Source organism: Equus caballus, chromosome X, assembly GCF_041296265.1.
Source record: "Equus caballus isolate H_3958 breed thoroughbred chromosome X, TB-T2T, whole genome shotgun sequence".
Classification (NCBI taxonomy): Eukaryota; Metazoa; Chordata; class Mammalia; order Perissodactyla; family Equidae; genus Equus; species Equus caballus.
The window spans coordinates 43,171,825-43,191,790 of record NC_091715.1 but is presented as its reverse complement, the minus strand read 5'-3'; the positions used below and the strand labels follow the sequence as shown (position 1 = coordinate 43,191,790).

General features: G+C 49.6%; 1 long non-coding RNA gene across 1 annotated transcript; it reads right to left on the bottom strand.

The window, feature by feature from the left end:
• Positions 1 to 4,841: 4,841 nt before the first annotated feature.
• LOC138921828 (uncharacterized) lies at positions 4,842 to 15,867 on the bottom strand. Its single transcript, XR_011434714.1, has 2 exons — positions 15,245 to 15,867; positions 4,842 to 5,839 (listed from the first exon to the last, which is right to left on the bottom strand). It is a non-coding gene; the product is annotated as an uncharacterized lncRNA (long non-coding RNA).
• Between the last annotated feature and the right edge of the window lie 4,099 nt (positions 15,868 to 19,966).

The window sequence follows — 19,966 nt, the reverse complement described above, 5'->3', positions numbered from 1 at the left end:
GAAGAGTGGCTGCCAGTGCGCATGGAATGCTATTGTAGGTAGAGGAGAGAGAAAGATAGAGATGTGGAGGGTGCAAAGAGCTGGTCCATTTGGTGGTACTGCCAGGAGAGTAGGGAGGAGGGAGAAAGGAGCAGAGGAGGCGTGTTTGACGGGGAGAGTTTATAGGCCTGGGTAAGCTGGGTAAGGCGGGGCCTAGTGGACGGTGAGGAAGGCTGTGGGGTCTGTGGGCCAGAGGTTTCCAGGAAGCTGAAGGCTGTGGGTGCAGAGGCGTTAGAGGGAGGGAGCTGGACGAACAGGGCATGGCCTTGAGGTGATGAGAGAACAGAATGTTAGAAATGGGCATCCAGGAGGGGCGCGGTCTTTCCTGATGCCCAGGGAATGACCCTGCGCTGGGGGATGCTCGGATGGGGAGGAGGAGAACATCCTTGAGGACGGAGAGGCTCCGGTGGACCAGGTCAGCCTCGTGGGCCCCGAGGTCGCCGGGAGGGATCAGAGGAGTGAGGGATGAGAGGAGGACAGAGAGCATGCCAGGGGATGAGCACCACTGAGTGTTCGCAGCCTGGGGGTGGGTGGGAGGAGGATGACAGGGGATTGGTTCAGCTCCCTCACGTGGGGCGGGGGCTGTGAGGGCGGCTGAGGCTGTCGGGCGACAGGATCTGGACATCCCAGGTCCACAGTTCGCAAGAGGATCCGGAGGGCAAGCACCAGCGGCCACCGGCAGGGAGACTGGCAGCCACCTCACGGGGCGCCCGCGCACCGGCCCAGACCCCGCCACTCGGGGCACAGCCCCGCCCCCGGGAGCGTCCTTCCTGGGCACAGGGACTTCCTGCCGCTGTGGCTACGGTGCCGGGGCCGGGGCCGGGGCCGGGGGCGGGAAGGCGGCGGTGCCCCAGCCCGGTTGCCGGGGCCGCTCTGGCCGCTTCTCTTCCTTTCCGTGGTCCTCATCTTGCTCCCGCCGGCCTTCCTAAGCCACGAGCTGCAGATCTTTGTGCGGAAAGACCGCGGAAAAGATGGAGTTTTCGCTGGGGTTGGTGGCGATGGGTTTCTCTGGTCTGCAGATGGCAGTGTTGCGCCGTGCAGCCGCCCAGCCGCCCTCCTGCCCCGCCCTTCGTGCTTCAAAAAACTGAGCACGAAGCGGCGCCTTCTTACTGCGCCCTTGCGGGCCAGGTTTGGTGGGACTGGATCCGCTCCCTTCCGTCGCGTCTCTGCTGAAAACCCACTGCCTGAAAAGGAAACCCCTTTGTTTTTCCAATTGCGTTTTCTTCTAAGGAGTTGCCTGGATTCCTGAGCAACCAGTATTTCTCTTCTCTGAGTGGTCTTGTCATTGTCTTTCCCCAAGTTGTTTTGGGTTTTATGGACCTTTGTTAACGTATTCTTCAGTTAACGCCAGTCACTCAACCTCACTGTAGAAAATTGAGAGGACGGATCAAATATAATAAAGAAAGTAATGTAAAGTGATGCGGGGTCGGTGAGCCGAGGAGTCGAAAGAAAGATTTCTTAGACTCTCAAGATCTGGCAGTAGTGCTCTTTTATTTAGAGAATAGTATAGAATAGCATGGGGACAGGACCCATGGGCAGTCAGAGCTTCTGCTGCCCCAAGTTGAGGGTTAGAGCTAAATTTAAGGCATAGGTATGTGAGTTATCTCTTTTAGAGACAAAGAAAAAAAAGTTAAAGTGGTACCAGTGCCGGTAGGGTCCGGCCATTGGGCGGTCCCACAACATTTAGATAAGAATCAAACCGGATTGAGTAAATGGCAGAAGTCACCGCTCAAATATTATCTTCAGCTAAAGACAAAGGAGGATTTTGGGGTGGGGGGTCAGTTACATGAGGTTGCCACACAGTAAACAACTTAAGTTCTTGCCTTCCCCATTAAGAGTTTCCAGAGATAAGGCCATACCCCCTTCCTCCTGGCGCAGAGAGGGAGGCATGGAGATTTCCTTCACAAATGCAACTGTCTCTGATCAAAGGGCAAGCAAATTCCACTCCTCGGAGCCTGGTTCTCATCTGCAGTTTTAAAATTAACCAGCCTAAAAATCCTGATCATAAACTGTTTTAAAATTAAGCAGCCTAAAAATCCTCATCATAAAGCACTGTCCCATCACCCAGTGATGACCGTTAATAGTATTTTGTGATAAATTTCCTTAGAGGTTTTTCATGAAAAGAGTTACTTTCTGAATATGGAAAGGTTTATTTTTGCATCGTGACTTCAACCCCCTTCTTTGTTTACATTTTTGAAAATAGTTTTCATATTTGTAGTCATTTTACTGAAAAATAATGCAGACATATTGTACAATGTTGAAAGTTTTGTAAATCTTGGTTTCAAGATCTAATGACCTGTGATCCAAAGGCGACCGCCGCAGTTCACCTCCGAGGGCAGGAGCTTTGAGGCAGGTTTGTCGTACTGCTTGATCCACAGTGGCCAGAGGAGCACCTAGCGCTCGGTGGGTGGCCCATAAAGGTTGGGAAGGTTTAAGAAATTTGCTTTTCTGCTCATTTTTCTTTATATATATAAAATCGATCTTTTCCTAGCCCTGGATTATGGTATAGCAACAGTTTTCTACATGATCCTTTTCCTTTGGCCCTCTGCAGTCAGCATTTGTCATGAACATTTCTTAAAAATCAGTTCTTCTGTCCTCTGCCAGGTCAGTTGACTTGCTGAAGGCCATTTGGCTTGTTGGTGACAGAGTCAGGACAGAGCCCAAGTCTCTCCAGTTTCAAGGCTCTTTCCTTCACTCCATAATAATCTCAGTGAGGCCAAAGTGACTAAGATGTCATGCAGAATTGTCTTGGTAGAGATGGTGCATCTTTTATTGTCTGCGCCATGTTTTCATCAGCTTCGAGATATCGGGTATCTTTCCTGAAGGACCCTGCCTTGCAGCATAGTCAGTTCATGAAACTTAGATTTTGGAATGCATCCTAAGGTTTTTTGGTACAGACGTTAAAAGCTATAGTCAACCAAGCTTGCTGCGTTGGATTATTGATTTGGGTCACGTAATGAGGTGTAGGGGGTATAAGGAAGAATACACTAAATATGAACTTGGGGACCCAATTACCAACATGCTACTGGAATTAGGAACACGGTCATTTGGCCGTAAGCAGTATGAATGAAGCAAGTCTGACCTGACTGCAATGGTCTTTCTCTCCCCAAGTCTAGCTAACGCTTCTCACGCTGCTTTGACATGCCTCACATCACTGAAAAAAAGTCACATATTTCTTTCCGAAACAGTTTCACTTTAAGCAATACTGGGCACCAATAAACTCCTTTATATGGACCTCTTCTCTACCACAAAGACGTCGTTTGGTTGGGGACACAGTTCTTCGCTAATTTTTTCTTCCTGTAGGGTCTTGCGGAGGGCCTTGGGCCGGGGCTCAAGACAACTGCCCTGCCAGTTCAGCTCTACCAGCCCTCATGGTTTCACTCTCTCAGTCACTTACCTCCTCTGGGCCTGCTGTTTCCTCAGTTTTAAGAAGAAGAGTCAGGCTAAGTTATTGGTTGAACAGGGAGGCGCATCCAGGAAAGGGTGTGGTGAGAGAGCCCCTGTTCCAAGTTAAGGGAACTCTTCTTTCCTCTCTTATGTATTGGAATCTTTTTCCAGGAAAGGTTTCTTTTACTTTAACAAAGACTTTGAAAGCTACTGACTGATCTACACGAGCTCCAAGATTTCCTCTGTGCTCAGTCTCCCAGACGTGAAAGGAGGGCTGGCGAGGAAGGAATTATAAATGTGAATAGACTTGGCCCTCTTCAGGAGTAGCAGACACTAAAAAGTCATCTGTAAGCTTAGGTCGCCGACACTGTCAAGCTACTAGACCAGCCCTGGTCTTAATCAAAGGATTATTGGAAAGAGAAACTTTTGTCTGTTTTAAAGCCAATGTATTTTTCCTCCCTCTTTGAATAGAGTAGACTGTATCCCAACTGAAAAGTCAGATAAGCGCCCGGACCGCAGCATCACTGAAGAGCCACCTCTAGAAATTTGAGTCCCTTTCGTCAGATCAGTGAGTGTCCCGTGATATATCTTTTCCAGACAGCAGATCGTAGTTTTCCCTGTGTGCTTCCTGATGGCATCTTGGGTTGTGTTATCTTGGCACAGGCCCCCTCTGTTTGCATTGTAAGGATGTAGGGAAATGCTTTACTCCCCCTGAAATCAGGATTGCACGGCTTGTGCTCTTACCTGTTACAAAGTCACGAGGCTAAGATTTATTGCGGACGTACTGTGTGCCAGGCACTCTGCTAGGTCCTTTATATGGACGGTGGTCTCATTCAGGACAGAAACCTGATCAGGTAGGTTACTCTAATTCCCCCCTTTAACAGATGAGAAAGCAAACTGCTACTTAGAGAGGTCTGCTGAGGATGTCTGTTTAATATGAACCCTAGGATGACTCAAGGGACAGATTTCCCTTGAATCTCATTGCCGCCAACACTGCTGCTGGCCTTGAGAAAATGGTTCCTGTTGACCCACTGGGGACTGTAGTTTACACAAGCGATCCTGGGGCACTCTTTGCTTTGGCTGCTAGAAAATTGCGGTCAAGTTAGTGGCCCAACTTGTCTAGAAAAAAATGTAGCTAAAATGATTCCAATAGAGGTTAAAGGCTTTATCAGCTGATGTGGATCACCTCTGAGCTGAAACAGAACTGCACTTTTTCTGGGAAAGGAGAAGAGAGAGCGGTGTGACCGACGGATTTCCCAGGTCGCAGTTTCTTTAGCTTCTACAAATGTTCGGTTGGAAGAGTTGGGAATTTGTTCCGCTTTTTCCTCTCTTGCTCAGATGCTTAGTGCAAGCTCATTCCAGCAGATGTCGGAACAGTTTTTGGAGAGCTGTTTTCGTTTCTCTTGTCTGTCAAGTTTTGGGAGTGGGGAGAGGTAACAAAAGAGTTGGGGGAAGTAAAAGAAGAGGAAAAGAGGTAAAGGAAGCACTGGGTTGAAGCAAGGACAACTGGGGTCTATTGTCATTATTTTTCAGTCCCTCCTCTTAGACAAGATGGGCTGTTTTCATCACCAGCCGAATCCTTTCAGAGAAAAAACAAAATTACAGAGCTATGTGAGGTTCAGGAATTGAGTCGAGAAGGCCTCCACAGTGGGTTGGAGGAGCGGTTTGTTCTTTCGCCTCCTGTTCCTCAGTCGGAGCTTGGATCCTCTGTTTGAACAGGACAGGGACGCTGGCTCTGATGAGACGTGTGCTATAGCCTGAATGTCTGTGTCTCCCCCGAAATCCAGATGTTGAAATCCTGGTCCCCAGTGTGATGGTCTCAGGAGGTGGGGCCTTCAGAAGGTGATGAGGGCGGGCAGGTGGAGCCCTCAGGACTAGGATTAGTGCCCTTATCAAAGAGACCCCAGAGAGCTCTCTCATCCCTTCATCACCTGAGGACACAGCAAGAAGCCGACCTCCTGTGAACCAGGCAGTGGCCCTCCACACACGCCCAATCTGCTGGCACTTTGATCTTGGACTTCCCAGCCTCCGGAACTGTGAGAAATGCACGCTTGTTGTTTAAGCCGCTCAGTCTGTGGTATCCTGCCACAGCAGCCCGGACAGACGAAGGCGACGTGATTGGACGCACTTTGGTTAAAGATCTTTGTGTCTGTTTTCGTAAGCGGTATTAGTATTTGCTTTCCTTTGCCTGTAAGGTCTTTGTCTGGTTTTGGTATCAGGGCGATACTGGCCCCAGAGTTTGGAAGTGTTCCCTCTACTTCTATTTTTTGAAAGCGTTTGTGAAGTTTGCTTACTAATTCTTCTGTCCGCATTTGGTACGTTTTACCGGTAAAGTTACGGCAGCACCAGGGATTCATTGTGGGAAGTTTTCTTTTTTCTTTTCCTTTTATTAAGATTATGATCGTTTAAAACCCTGTGAAATTTCAGTTGTACATTATTGTTAGTTGTGTTGTAGGTGCACCCCTTCACCCTTTGTGGCCTCTCCCCCCCTTTCCCCTGGTAACCACCAATCAGTTCTCTTTGTCTATATGGTAACTTCCACCTGTGAGTGGAGTCATACAGACTTCCTCTTTGTCTGTCTGGCTTATTTCACTTAACATATTCACGATGCAATATGATCCTCATGTTTGAAGTTCACCTTTAGGAATGAAAAACCGCTAAGGAAACTTATCACAAAATATTCTTAAGGGTCATGGCTGGGGAATGGGATTGTGAGTGATTAGCTGTCTTCATTACACTTTCTGTCTTCCAGGTTTTCTATACTCAGGGGGAGTGACTTCTACAATGAGAGAACACATTTTACCAGATATAAAACCCAGGTCCATAAACCCAGGACAACCTAGGGAGAGACCATGACAAGACGATTCGGAGAAGCACAAATACAAGATGCTAAGGAACCTAAGCAGCTCCGCAGGAGAAAGGCCAACTGGAAAAGCAAAAGGGCCTTGTCGCCAGGCAGGGAATTTTCCGAAGGGGGCGAGCTGAAGGCAGCAGCCCGCCCGAGAGGGGCCCAGCCGGCGCAGACGCAGAAAGAAGCCGCCTCTTTAGCGGAGAAGTCTCAGACCAGTTTTTTCAAGCACGAAGGGCGGGGCAAGAGGGCGGCTGTTCGGCTGCACGGCGCAACACTGCCACCTGCAGACCAGAGAAACCCAACGCCACCAACCCCAGCGAAAACTCCATCTTTTCCGTGGTCATTCCGCGAAACGACCTGGAGCTCGTGGCTCAGGAAGGTCGGCGGGAGGGAGATGAGGACCACGGAAAGGAAGAGAAGCGGCCAGAGCGGCCCCGGCAACCGGGCTGGGGCACCGCCGCCTTCCCGCTCCCTGCCCCGGCCCCGGCCCCGGCCCGGAACCGTAGCCACGGCGGCAGGAAGTCCCTGCGCCCAGGAAGGAGGGTCCCGGGGGCGCGGCTGCGCCCCCACAGCCGGGCTCTGGGCCGGCGCAGGGCGCCCCGAGAGGCGGCTGTCAGTCTCCCTGCCGGTGGCCGCTGGCGCTTGCCCTCCGGATCCTCTTGCGAACTGTGGACCGGGGATGGCCACGTCCTGTCGCCCGACTGCCCCCCCCCCACCCCCCCGTCACCGTCCCCTCCCCCCCACCGCCCTTGCCTCACGCGCGGGAGCTGGACCAATCCCCTGTCCTCCTCCTCCTGCCCACCCCCAGGCAGGGAATGCTCACTGGTGCCTGTCCCCTGGCATGGTTGATGCGGGGTCGGTGAGCCGAGGAGTCAAAAGAAAGATTTCTTAGATTCTCAAGATCTGGCAGTAGTGCTCTTTTATTTAGAGAATAGTGTGGAATAGCATGGGGACAGGACCCATGGGCAGTCAGAGCTTCTGCTGCCGCCGCTTCTGCTGCCCCCGCTGGCATGGGGACAGGACCCATGGGCAGGCAGAGCTGGTGTGTGGGGACAAGACCCACGGGCAGTCAGAGCTCCTGCTGCTGCCCCGAGTTGAGGGTTAGGGCTAATTTTATAAGGCATGGGTACGTGACTTATTTTTACTGGAGAACAGAAAAGATGATGTAAAAAGTCATTAAATGATTTCAGTGCAGATGGGGTCTGGTTATTGTGCGGTCATATAACTTTAGATACGAATCTGGCCATATACATCGGCATGTAGGTGAGGATGCCCTGGGCTTCTCTCCCTGGGGCAGTCCTAATTCATACCATAAAAAAAGTCCACTGGGTCACATAGTTTGGCATGCAGGCCAGGTCACCTTGGGCTTCTCTGGCTGGGGCAGCCTTAATCCACATCATGGTCACTGTCCGCCTCTCATCCCTCGCTCCTCTGATCACTCCCGGAGACCTCGGGGCCCACGAGGCTGACCCGGTCCACCGGAGCCTCTCCCTCCTCAAGGATGTTCTCCTCCTCCCCACCCGAGCATCCCCCAGCACCAGGTCATGCCCCGGGCATCAGGAAAGACCACGCCCCTCCTAGATCCTTGGTCGTCCAGCTCCCTCCCTCTAACGCCTCTGCACCCACAGCCTTCAGCCTCTTGGAAACCACTGGCCCACTGACCCCACAGATTTCCTCACCGTCCACTAGGCCCCTCCTTACCCAGCTTACCCAGGCCTATAAACTGTCCCCCTCAAACACACCTCCTCTCCTCCTCTCTCCCTCCTCCCTACTCTCCTGGCAGTACCACCAAATGGACCAACCCTCTGCAGCCTCCACATTTCTATCTTCTCTCTCCTCTACCTACAATAGCGTTCCACGCGCACTGGCAGCCACTCTTCTCATGGTGTTCAGTGATAATTGGGAAAAGAGAATAGATCACGTGGGAACTCTCACCACTTCCCAGCAACGCTGGCTCTGCGCTTCTGTTCTCTTCTGTTCCTCTGAAGGAAGTGACCTAATCCTATGAGGCCAGGCTCTTCAGCTGGATCCCTTGCCCATCTTCTGGAGAGGTGGGCCTTTGCAATGATCATTCCTTTGTCCTGAATTGCCATGTTCCCAATTTCTTTCAGGGTCATTCTATTATCTACAAATATGCTCCTATTTCTCACCCTTTATACAAAATGAAGTAAAACATAAAGTCCTCCCATATCCCATTAACTTCCAAGTTACTGCCACATGTCCCTGATGCTCCAAACAGCAGGTCTGTCTCCCCTTGTTCCATAACCATGCTCCTTGCTAACCACTTCACTTGAGCTTCTAACAGCCTGTCCCCCTGAAAGAAGCCCGATTTTGTCAAAAATACCAGCGACCTTCATATTGCCTACTCCTAGGATTACGTTCCCATCCTCAACTTACTACATCTCTCAGAGGCCTTTGGTACATTTGACAATTCCCTCCTTTCTGAAGCCGTCCCTCCCTCCCTCTCCCCTTCCTTATTTCCCTCCTTCCCTGCCTCTGTTTTATTTTTAATCTTTGGATATTTGACAATATCCTCTCCAGGTGATGTTCCTCCAACCACAGTGGCCACTCCACTCCTTCTCAGTGTCCACTGCTTACCCCTCCCTTTCCACATGAAGTCTCCAGGGCCCCTTCTCACGCTACACTCTCTCCCTGGGTTATTTCCTCCATTTTGCCATCATGTAGCACGTATATAACGTGACCTCCCACAGTCCTATGTCTTGCATCAACCTGTCCCCTGAGATGCAGATTTGTCTCTCTCTTTGTTCGAGTGACAAGGAGTCATCAGACTTAACGTGTCCCAAGCACACCTCTTAGGTGCGCTGCATTTCGTTCGCTTGCGCTGCCATCCAACAAGTCCTCTTGATTCAATCTTCTGAATGCATCCTGTATCCATCCCCTTCTGTGCTTGCCTACTGCTGGTTTTTAATATCCAGGCAATCTCACCATGTCTTGCCTTCGCTGCAGTAACTCTGGCCTACTTCTGTTCCCTGCACACGCCCAGCTTATTCCCTCCTTAGGACATTGGTAATCACAGGTCCCCTGGCCTGAAAGAGTCTACCCTCAGACCTTTACGTGGCTGCTTCCTTCTCAACCTTAGGGTTTCTGCTCCCTTGTTGCCTTCTCAGAGAGGCTCTCCCTGACCACTCTGTGTAAAGTCATTGGTTTCTGGCCTAGGACATGGGTTATTTTCCTCCGAACACTGACCACACTCACTTATTTATTCGTTGGTTGGTTGGTATTCTCTCATTCCCCAGCTAAGTGCTAAATTACCAGCTCCTACAAGAGGAGCAAACACCTATTGAGAGAGGTTCATTAATACTGCTGAATGCTGATTAAAGGGCCACCTGAGACCTGTCGTTGCTTCCCTGCAGGTTGGCGAGGGGGCAGCGCAGGGGATTGTCACTGGAGAATCTACCTTCAAATCGCCAGCCGTTCTGCAGTGCGTGTGGGCCCCACAGTAACTCCTGCAGCTTTCTAGGCATGGGGAGGAAAGCCACAGGAGCGCCTTGCCCTGCCTTGTTTTCCTTCTAAATCATTCAATGATGTTATTGCTATTTTAAATGACATATCCATGATAAACGAGAGGGAGAAAGCGGCAGATGTCAGCCAGTCAGTCGTAAGGACACCTGGAGTGGGCAGCAGTACTGTCGTGAATTCATTTAGGAATCTCTCTGTCTACATGGCATCAGGCGCATTCCTTAAATCTCCCTGTGCCTTGGTTTCCTCATCTGCACAGATGGCAGTCCGGGCACATACCCACATGGTGACTGAAACTGTCCCTTCTCAGAGCACTGCAAGCACCCGGGAGCTCTCCAAAGCGGTTTGGTGGCCTCATTGCTTTCCTTGTTAGCGGCTGCCAGCTGGAGGAGTCAGGAGCCCACGAAAAGGTTGCAGGGTGCCAGAGTGCTCTCACTGTCCTGACAGACTGAGCCCATATAGCTAGGGAGGAAAGAAATGCTTTGTTCAGGACACAGGCAGGAACCTGTATTCACACTTCAGTAGGAAGGGCACTGAAGGCACTTTTCCCAGAATGGGAAGTTTTCAGGCAAACATTTTCTTTCCCATGGTTTTATAATCAGGACAGTTGTACTTTCATTCTGTTTTCCAATAACGTAGAATGCGCTCACCCTGGTAATGAGAAAAGTATTTCTTTTTAGAGATTACACTGTTGAGCCTTTCTCAAGAGCTGGCCTTTTCATATATTATCTGATAAATATGAGAGTGTAAAAAAAAGTTTGCGCAGCTCCCAAGACACTTCTGCACTGCCACAGACATGAACCCGTGCCCAAGCTTGGCCCATAACTCCTAGAACACATAGCAAGCTTCATGAGAGTGCGTCTCGGTCGCCCAACTATGCTTAACAGTTACCAGACAATGACGGGGGCAGATTGCTCCGGAGTGAAGCTCTCTGGGCACTCACGTTAAAACTGCTGATACAGCGTCTCCTAGGACTCTTTTTAAAACATAAAGTCTCTCCTTCAATTCAGTTTATTTTTATAGCTCTTGTCCTGTTGATGATGGTGTGAGGGTTTGTATTTGGTAGTCCCTTCTGTTTTATGTTTCTTTATCAGTTAGCTAATCTCTCTTTCCTAAAAAGAAAATGCAAATCCTAAAGCCTTGGCTTTGTGATCTGGCTTTACCATGGGAAGCCTTGTGTCAGCATGAAGGACAAGCAAAAGAAAAGAATATTCTGTTCCAACCTCACGGGAGTAGAAGACAGACACACAGAGGCAGTGGCAGATGGAGGTAAGGCTCTCAAGCCTCAGTCTCCCCTCTATGGACCTCGTCTCAGACAAGCGAGATATGTCAGAGAAGCGGAAGAGAGGATTTTGTCCCTGTTCATATTTGGGACTCACAGGAGTTCACTCTGCAGAATGACCCAGTAGCGTCTTTGGGCAGAGGGGTGGCTGGAGTTTGGGGATTTAGCTTTCTGGAGCTGATCCTGCTTCCTGCTAGGGTGCGAGTGAAGCTTCAGGAGGCTTCATTCCCCGAGGGAGGGATGTGGAAAGTGGCTGAGTCCAGAGCCAGGGGTTCCTGAAGGAAGCCTAAGCAGGCAAGGGGCTAGGGGGCCCTGCAGCTGAGGCTGTGGAGTGGATGGCCCTGCCCAGGGGCGGGATGGAGGATGAGACCCAGATTCAGAGGGGTCTGCAGATGCCAGCAGAGTGAGCTGAGGCCGAGACAGCCTGGGGAGCACCAGGTCCTGACCAACAAGGGAGAGAAAAAATGCAAGTTTCACCAGCCCCACCCATGGGTGGTACAGGTCAACTTCACCAGCTGGACCTGGGAGACGAGAGTCATCCTTCCCTCAGAGACAAGCACATGTATTGAGAATCACAATTCCATCTCTGTGCGCGGCCTCGCACAGGACATCCTGTCTCTTAGTTTCCACTCCTTTGTTTGTTTCACTTTCTCTTGAGTCAGATGGATTAAGTTTCAGTTTCGCTGCTAACCAGCTTTGGTGTTTTAAATCAACTTCTGGTCACAGAAAGAGAGCAAGGTGGAGAGATGTGTGTTCCCATCTGTCCTGGCCCTTCCAGCTGGGCTGTTGCCTGAGCTGAGTGACTCAGTGAGGATGAGCAGAAGAGCAGAATCCCACATCTCTTTCCAGCACTGAGGCCCTTGTCCCTCCCCCTGCCTGCCTGCTTGGATCTCACCTGAGAAGGGGAATGCCCTTTGGCTAAGGGTTAAGGGATAGGTGTAGGGTAGAGGATGCAAGGCAAGGAGAGAGGGGAAGTCTTGAGATGCCCTCAGAAGGGACTAGGGGAGGGACCAGAGTCACCAAGAAAGCATTCTGTACAGCACCCAGATCCCAGGAGACATCGAAGACTATGAAAGCATAGTGGCCCTATCATGTGGTTCTGTGATTTTCTCCAGCAGTACGCAACGCTACAACCATTTTCTGAAGCCAAGCTCCATGGGCCAGGCCCTGGAAAATGGGGCCTGTGTTGTTAAAGGAGAAAGGAGCCTGGCATCACGTGTGGAGCGCCATGACGGCCTTGGGGAGGACCTGCTCACCTGAGTGACCACTCTCATCAGTTACTGTACTCCGTGTGCCTGGCTGTCTGGTCCACTCTTCCTCCTGTGCTCTGTTTTGGGGGTCCATTTATGGGATGGGAAATGTTGTCCTGGGTTAAAGGAGAGGACAAGGCAAGGATGCCTCAAGCTCCTCTAACACGGACTGATGAGACGGTGGGCAGGGGAGGAGCTGGTGGGGATGACGTGCTCAGATCCCAGCTTCACTCGTGCTCCTGGGACTGCATGGACACTTGGTTAATTTATTCTCTCTGGTCAGTCGGATTCATCATGAGTGCCTACTCTCTGGACTGGATAGTAAGGGGTGAAAAAACCCACTGAATTTATGTCTAATCTGGTAATTGTAATCTGATGCTATCATGTGAAGGGTTCATTGGAACCAACCCCAGTCTGTTTTGGTAAAAACGCTCAGTCTCTCAGATTTCCATCTGACCTCCCTACTCCTTTGAAAGTGGGGAAGAAGTATGTTTGGTTTACAAGTGTCCTGGGTGTTGTGGGAAGGGAGGGGGTCTAGGAAATTCTTATGACGCTCACAGTATCCTCCGTGGTCTCTGCGGGAAGGATGACTCTTGTCTCCCAGGTCCAGCTGGTGAAGGTGACCTGCATCACCCACGTGTGTGGCTGGTGAAACTTGCATATTTGTCTGTCTTCTCTGGGTCAGGACCTGGTGCTCCCTGGGTGATTCGGCCTCAGCTTACGCTGCTGACATCTGTAGACCCCTCTGAATCTGGGTCTCATGCTCCACCCTGCCCCTGGGCAGGGCTGTCCACTTTACAGCCTCAACTACAGGGTCATGTGAGGCCCGAGCCAGGTTAGGCTTCCTTCATGGTAGAACCCCTGGCTCTGGACTCAGTCAATTTCCACTTTGCCCCTTCGGGGAATGAGGCCCCCTGGGGTCTCACTTACACCTCAGCAGGAAAGAAGGTCAGCTCCAGAAAGCTGAATTCCCAAACTCCAGACATGTTTCTGCCCACTTTGTAGATGATGGAATGCTGCAGAAGAAAAGTTCAAGGTGACAAAAGTTTCCTCTTTGAGAAAGAGGAAGGACATGAGACCCCGGTGAAGCGCCTGGCCTCAAATCAGAGCTGGTCACCTCCGATGGAGGGGCAGCAGAGAACACAAGAGCAGATCCAGCGTTGCTGGGAAGTGGTGAGGGTTCCTATGTGATCTCTTCTCTTTTCCCAATTATCATCGAACACCATGAGAAGAGTGGCTGCCAGTGCTCGTGGAACGCTATTGTAGGTAGAGGAGAGAGAAGATAGAGATGTGGAGGGTGCAAAGAGTCGGTCCATTTGGTGGCACTGCCAGGAGACTAGGGAGGAAGGAGACAGGAGGAGAGGAGGTGTGCTTGAGGGGGACAGTTTATAGGCCTGGGTAAGCTGGGTAAGGAGGGGCCTAGTGGACGGTGAGGAAGGCTGTGGGGTTGGTGGGCTGGAGGTTTCCAAGAGGCTGAAGGCTGGAGGTTTCCAAGAGGCTGAAGGCTGTGGGTGCAGAGGCGTTAGAGGGAGGGAGCTGGACGACCAGGGCATGTCCTTGAGGTGATGAGAGAGCAGAATGTTACAAATGGGCATCGAGGAGGGGCGTGGTCTTTCCTGATGCCCGGGGCATGACCAAGCGCTGGGGGATGCTCGGGTGGGGAGGAGGAGAACATCCTTGAGGACGGAGAGGCTCCGGCGGACCGGGTCAGCCTCGTGGGCCCCGAGGTCGCCGGGAGGGATCAGAGGACTGAGGGCTGAGAGGAGGGCAGTGAGCATGCCAGGGGACGGGCACCAGCGAGCATTCGCAGCCTGAGTGTGGGCGGGTAGAAGATTACAAGGGATTGGTCCAGCTGCCGCACGTGGGGCGGGGGCGGGGGCCGTCGGGGCTTCTCGGGCAGTCAGACGACAGGACCTGGACATCTCCAGTCCACAGTTCGCCAGAGGATCCGGAGGGCAAGCGCCAGGGGCCACCGGCAGGGAGACTGGCAGCCACCTCACAGCGGGGCCCGCGCGACAACCCAGCGCCCGCCTGTCGGGGCGCAGCCCCGCCCCCGGGAGCGTCCTTCCTGGGCACAGGGACTTCCTGCCGCTGTGGCTACGGTTCCGGGGCCGGGGCAGGGAGCGGGAAGGCGGCGGTGCCCCAGCCCGGTTGCCGGGGCCGCTCTGGCCGCTTCTCTTCCTCTCCGTGGTCCTCATCTTCCTCCCGCCGGCCTTCCTGAGCCACGAGCTCCAGGTCTTTGCGCGGAACGGCCGCGGAAAAGATGGAGTTTTCGCTGGGGTTGGTGGCGATGGGTTTCTCTGGTCTGCAGGTGGCAGTGTTGCGCCGTGGAGCCGCCCAGCCGCCCTCCTGCCCCGCCCTTCGTGCTTCAAAAAACTGGGCAGGAAGCGGCGCCTCCTTTCTGCTCCCCTGTGGGCCAGGTTGGTTGGGACTGGATCCGCTCCCTTCCGTCGCGTCCCTGCTGAAAACCCACTGCCTGGAGAGGAAACCCCTTTGCTTTTCCCATTGCCTTTTCTTCTAAGGAGTTGCCTGGATTCCTAAGCAGCTAGTGTTTCTGCTTCTCTGAGTGGTCTTGTCATTGTCTTTCCCCAAGTTGTTTTGGCTTTTAGGGACCTTTATTAATATATTCTTTCAGTTAAAGCCAGTCACTCAACCTCACTGTAGAAAATTGAGAGGACGCATCAAATATAATAAAGAAAGTAATCTAAACCATGTCCCATCACCAAGTGATGACCGTTAATAGTATTTTGTGATAAATTTCCTTAGAGGTTTTTCATGAAAAGAGTTGCTTTCTGAATATACAAACGTTTATTTTTGCATCGTGCCTTCAACCCCCTTCTTTGTTTACATTTTTGTAAATAGTTTTCATATTTGTAGTCATTTTACTGAAAAATAATGCAGACATATTGTACAATGTTGAAAGTTTTGTAAATCTTGGTTTCAAGATCTAATGACCTGTGATCCAAAGGCGGCCGCCACAGTTCACCTCCGAGGGCCTGAGCTGCGGGGCAGGTTTGTCCCACTGCTTGATCCTCAGCGCCCGCCAGGAGGAGCACCTCGCGCTCGGTGGGTGCCCCATAAGTGTTGGGAAAGTTTAAGAAATTTGCTTTTCTGCTCATTTTTCTTTATATATATAAAATCGATCTTTTCCTAGCCCTGGATTATGGTATAGCAACAGTTGTCTACATGATCTTTTTCCTTTGGCCCTCTGCAGTCAGCATTTGTCATGAACATTTCTTAAAAATCAGTTCTTCTGTCCTCTGCCAGGTCAGTTGACTTGCTGAAGGCCATTTGGCTTGTTGGTGACAGAGTCAGGACAGGGCCCAAGTCTCTCGTTTCAAGGCTCTTTCCTTCATTCCATAATAATCTCAGTGAGGCCAAAGTCACTAACATGTCGTGGAGAATTGTCTTGGTAGACATGGTGCATCTCTTATTGTCTGCGCCATGTCTGCATCAGCTTCGATGTATCCGGTATCTTTCCTGAAGGACCCTGCCTTGCAGCATAGTCAGTTCATGAAACTTAGATTCTGGAACGCATCCTAAGGTTTTTTGGTCCAGACGTTAAAAGCTGTAGTCAACGTAGCTTGCTGCGTTGGATGATTGATTTGGGTCACGTAACGAGGGGTAGGGGGTATAAGGAAGAATACACTAAATATGAACTTGGGGACCCAATTACCAACATGCTACTGGAATTAGGAACACGGTCATTTGGCCGTAAGCAGTATGAATGAAGCAAGTCTGACCTGACTGCAATGGTCTTTCTCTCCCCAAGTCTAGCTAACGCTTCTGACGCTGCTTTGGCATGCCTCACATCACTGAAAAAAAGTCACATATTTCTTTCCAAAACAGTTTCATTTTAAACAATGCTGGACACCAATACACTCCTTTATATGGACCGCTTCTCTACCACAAAGACGTCGTTTGGTTGGACACACAGTTCTTCGCTAATTTTTTCTTCCTGTAGGGTCTTGCGGAGGGCCTTGGGCCGGGGCTCAAGACAACTGCCCTTCCAGTTCAGCTCTACCAGCCCTCATGGTTTCACTCTCTCAGTCACTTACCTCCTCTGGGCCTGCTGTTTCCTCAGTTTTAAGAAGAAGAGTCAGGCTAAGTTATTGGTTGAACAGGGAGGCGCATCCAGGAAAGGGTGTGGTGAGAGAGCCCCTGTTCCCAGTTAAGGGAACTCTTCTTTTCTCTCTTATGTATTGGAATCTTTTTCCAGGAAAGGTTTCTTTTACTTTAACAAAGACTTTGAAAGCTACTGACTGATCTACACGAGCTCCAAGATTTCCTCTGTGCTCAGTCTCCCAGACGTGAAAGGAGGGCTGGCGAGGAAGGAATTATAAATGTGAATAGACTTGGCCCTCTTCAGGAGTAGCAGACACTAAAAAGTCATCTGTAAGCTTAGGTCGCCGACACTGTCAAGCTACTAGACCAGCCCTGGTCTTAATCAAAGGATTATTGGAAAGAGAAACTTTTGTCTGTTTTAAAGCCAATGTATTTTTGCTCCCTTGTTGAATAGAGTAGACTGTATCCCAACTGAATAGTCAGATAAGCGCCCGGACCGCAGCATCACTGAAGAGCCACCTCTAGAAATTTGAGTCCCTTTCGTCAGTTCAGTGAGTGTCCCGTGATATATCTTTTCCAGACAGCAGATCGTAGTTTTCCCTGTGTGTGCTTCCTGATGGCATCTTGGGTTGTGTTATCTTGGCACAGGCCCCCTCTGTTTGCATTGTAAGGATGTAGGGAAATGCTTTACTCCCCCTGAAATCAGGATTGCACGGCTTGTGCTCTTACCGGTTACAAAGTCGTGAGGCTAAGATTTATTGCGGACGTACTATGTGCCAGGCACTCTGCCAGGTCCTTTATATGGACGGTGGTCTCATTCAGGACAGAAACCTGATCAGGTAGGTTACTCTAATTTCCCCCTTTAACAGATGAGAAAGCAAACTGTTACTTAGAGAGGTCTGCTGAGGATGTCTGTGTAATATGAACCCTAGGATGACTCAAGGGACAGATTTCCCTTGAATCTCATTGCCGCCAACACTGCTGCTGGCCTTGAGAAAATGGTTCCTGTTGACCCACTGGGGACTGTAGTTTACACAAGCGATCCTGGGGCACTCTTTGCTTTGGCTGCTAGAAAATTGCGGTCAAATTAGTGGCCCAACTTGTCTAGAAAAAAATGTAGCTAAAATGATTCCAATAGAGGTTAAAGGCTTTATCAGCTGATGTGGATCACCTCTGAGCTGAAACAGAACTGCACTTTTTCTGGGAAAGGAGAAGACAGAGGGGCGTGACTGCCGGATTTCCCAGGTCGCAGTTTCTTTAGCTTCTACAAATGTTCGGTTGGAAGAGTTGGGAATTTGTTCCGCTTTTTCATCTCTTGCTCGGATCCTTAGTGCAAGCTCATTCCAGCAGCTGTCGGAACAGTTTTTGGAGAGCTGTTTTCCTTTCTCTTGTCTGTCAAGTTTTGGGAGTGGGGAGAGGTAACAAAAGAGTTGGGGGAAGTAAAAGAAGAGGAAAAAAGGTAAAGGAAGCACAGGGTTGAAGCAAGGACAACTGGGGTCTATTGCCATTATTTTCCAGTCCCTCCTCTTAGACAAGATGGGCTGTTTTCATCACCAGCCGAATCCTTTCAGAGAAAAAACAAAATTACAGAGCTATGTGAGGTTCAGGAATTGAGTCGAGAAGGCCTCCACAGTGGGTTGGAGGAGCGGTTTGTTCTTTCGCCTCCTGTTCCTCAGTCGGAGCTTGGATCCTCTGTTTGAACAGGACAGGGACGCTGGCTCTGATGAGACGTGTGCTATAGCCTGAATGTCTGTGTCTCCCCCGAAATCCAGATGTTGAAATCCTGGTCCCCAGTGTGATGGTCTCAGGAGGTGGGGCCTTCAGAAGGTGATGAGGGCGGGCAGGTGGAGCCCTCAGGACTAGGATTAGTGCCCTTATCAAAGAGACCCCAGAGAGCTCTCTCATCCCTTCATCACCTGAGGACACAGCAAGAAGCCGACCTCCTGTGAACCAGGCAGTGGCCCTCCACACACGCCCAATCTGCTGGCACTTTGATCTTGGACTTCCCAGCCTCCGGAACTGTGAGAAATGCACGCTTGTTGTTTAAGCCGCTCAGTCTGTGGTATCCTGCCACAGCAGCCCGGACAGACGAAGGCGACGTGATTGGACGCACTTTGGTTAAAGATCTTTGTGTCTGTTTTCGTAAGCGGTATTAGTATTTGCTTTCCTTTGCCTGTAAGGTCTTTGTCTGGTTTTGGTATCAGGGCGATACTGGCCCCAGAGTTTGGAAGTGTTCCCTCTACTTCTATTTTTTGGAAGCGTTTGTGAAGTTTGCTTACTAATTCTTCTGTCCACATTTGGTAGGTTTTTCCGGTAAAGTTACGGCAGCACCAGGTATTCATTGTGGGAAGTTTCTAAATTACAAATTTAATCTCTTATTATGGGTATGTTCATGTATTCTATTTCTTTGTGAGTTCGTTTTGGTATTTTGAGCTTTTCTAAAATGTGACTCTTTCCTCCAAGTTATCCAGTTTGTTGCCGTACACTGTTCATCATATTCACATATAACCCTTTTTAATTTCTGTAAGGTCAGTAGTAATGTCCCTTCTTTCATTCTGACTTCACAATTTGAGTTGTCTCCCTTGTTGCTTGGTCAGTCTAGCTAAAAGCTTGTCAATTTTGTTGATTTTTTTTCTAAGAAGAAACTGTTGGTTTCACTAATTTTCTCTTGCGTTTTTTATTCTCTATTCCATTTACATCCATTAGAGTCTTTATTATCTCATTCCATCCGCTTGCTTTAGATTTAGTTTGCTCTTCTTTGTCTAGTTCCTTAAGGTGAAAATTAGATTAGTTATTTGAGACTTATTTTTCTTTCTTAATATCGGTATTTACAGCTATAAGTTTTTCTCTGAAAATTGCTTTACCTGTACCCCTTAAATTTTGGAATGTTTGTTTTCATTTTCATTCCTGTCAAGGTATGTTCTATTTTTCTTGTTATTTCTTCTTTGACCTCTTGGTTATTTCAGAGTATGTTGTTTAATTTCCACATGTTTGTGATTTTCCCGGTTTTCCTTCTGTTATTGATTTCTCATCTCATCCCATTATGGTTGGAGAACATATTTTGTATGATTTCAATCCTTTTCAAATTATTGAGGATGATTTGGGCCTAAAATACAGTCTGTGTTGGAGACTGTTCCCCGTGGACTTGAGAAGAATGTGTGCTCCGCTGTTATTTGGTCGTGTTCTATAGATGTCTGTTAGCTTGAATTGGTTTATAGTGCTGTTCAAATGTTCTGTTCGCTTGTTAATCTTTTGCTTAGTTGTTCTATCCATTATTGTAAGTGAGGTATTGAAATCTCCTCCTACTATTGTTGTATTGTCTATTTCTCCCTTCCATTCTGACACTTTTTGCTTCATGTATTTCGGGCCCTATTTTTAAGTGCATATGTTTATAAATGTTATGTCATTCCAATATATTGTCTCTTTTATCATTATGAAATGTCTCTCTTTATCACTAGCAACCTTTTTTAAAGTTAATTTTAAAGTCTAATATTAGTATTGCCACTCCAGGTGTCTTACGATTGCTGTTTGCATGACATATCAGTTTATGTCCTTTTACTTTCCACCTTTTTGCATCTTTGCATCTAAAGTGTGTCTCCTGTAGACAGCACG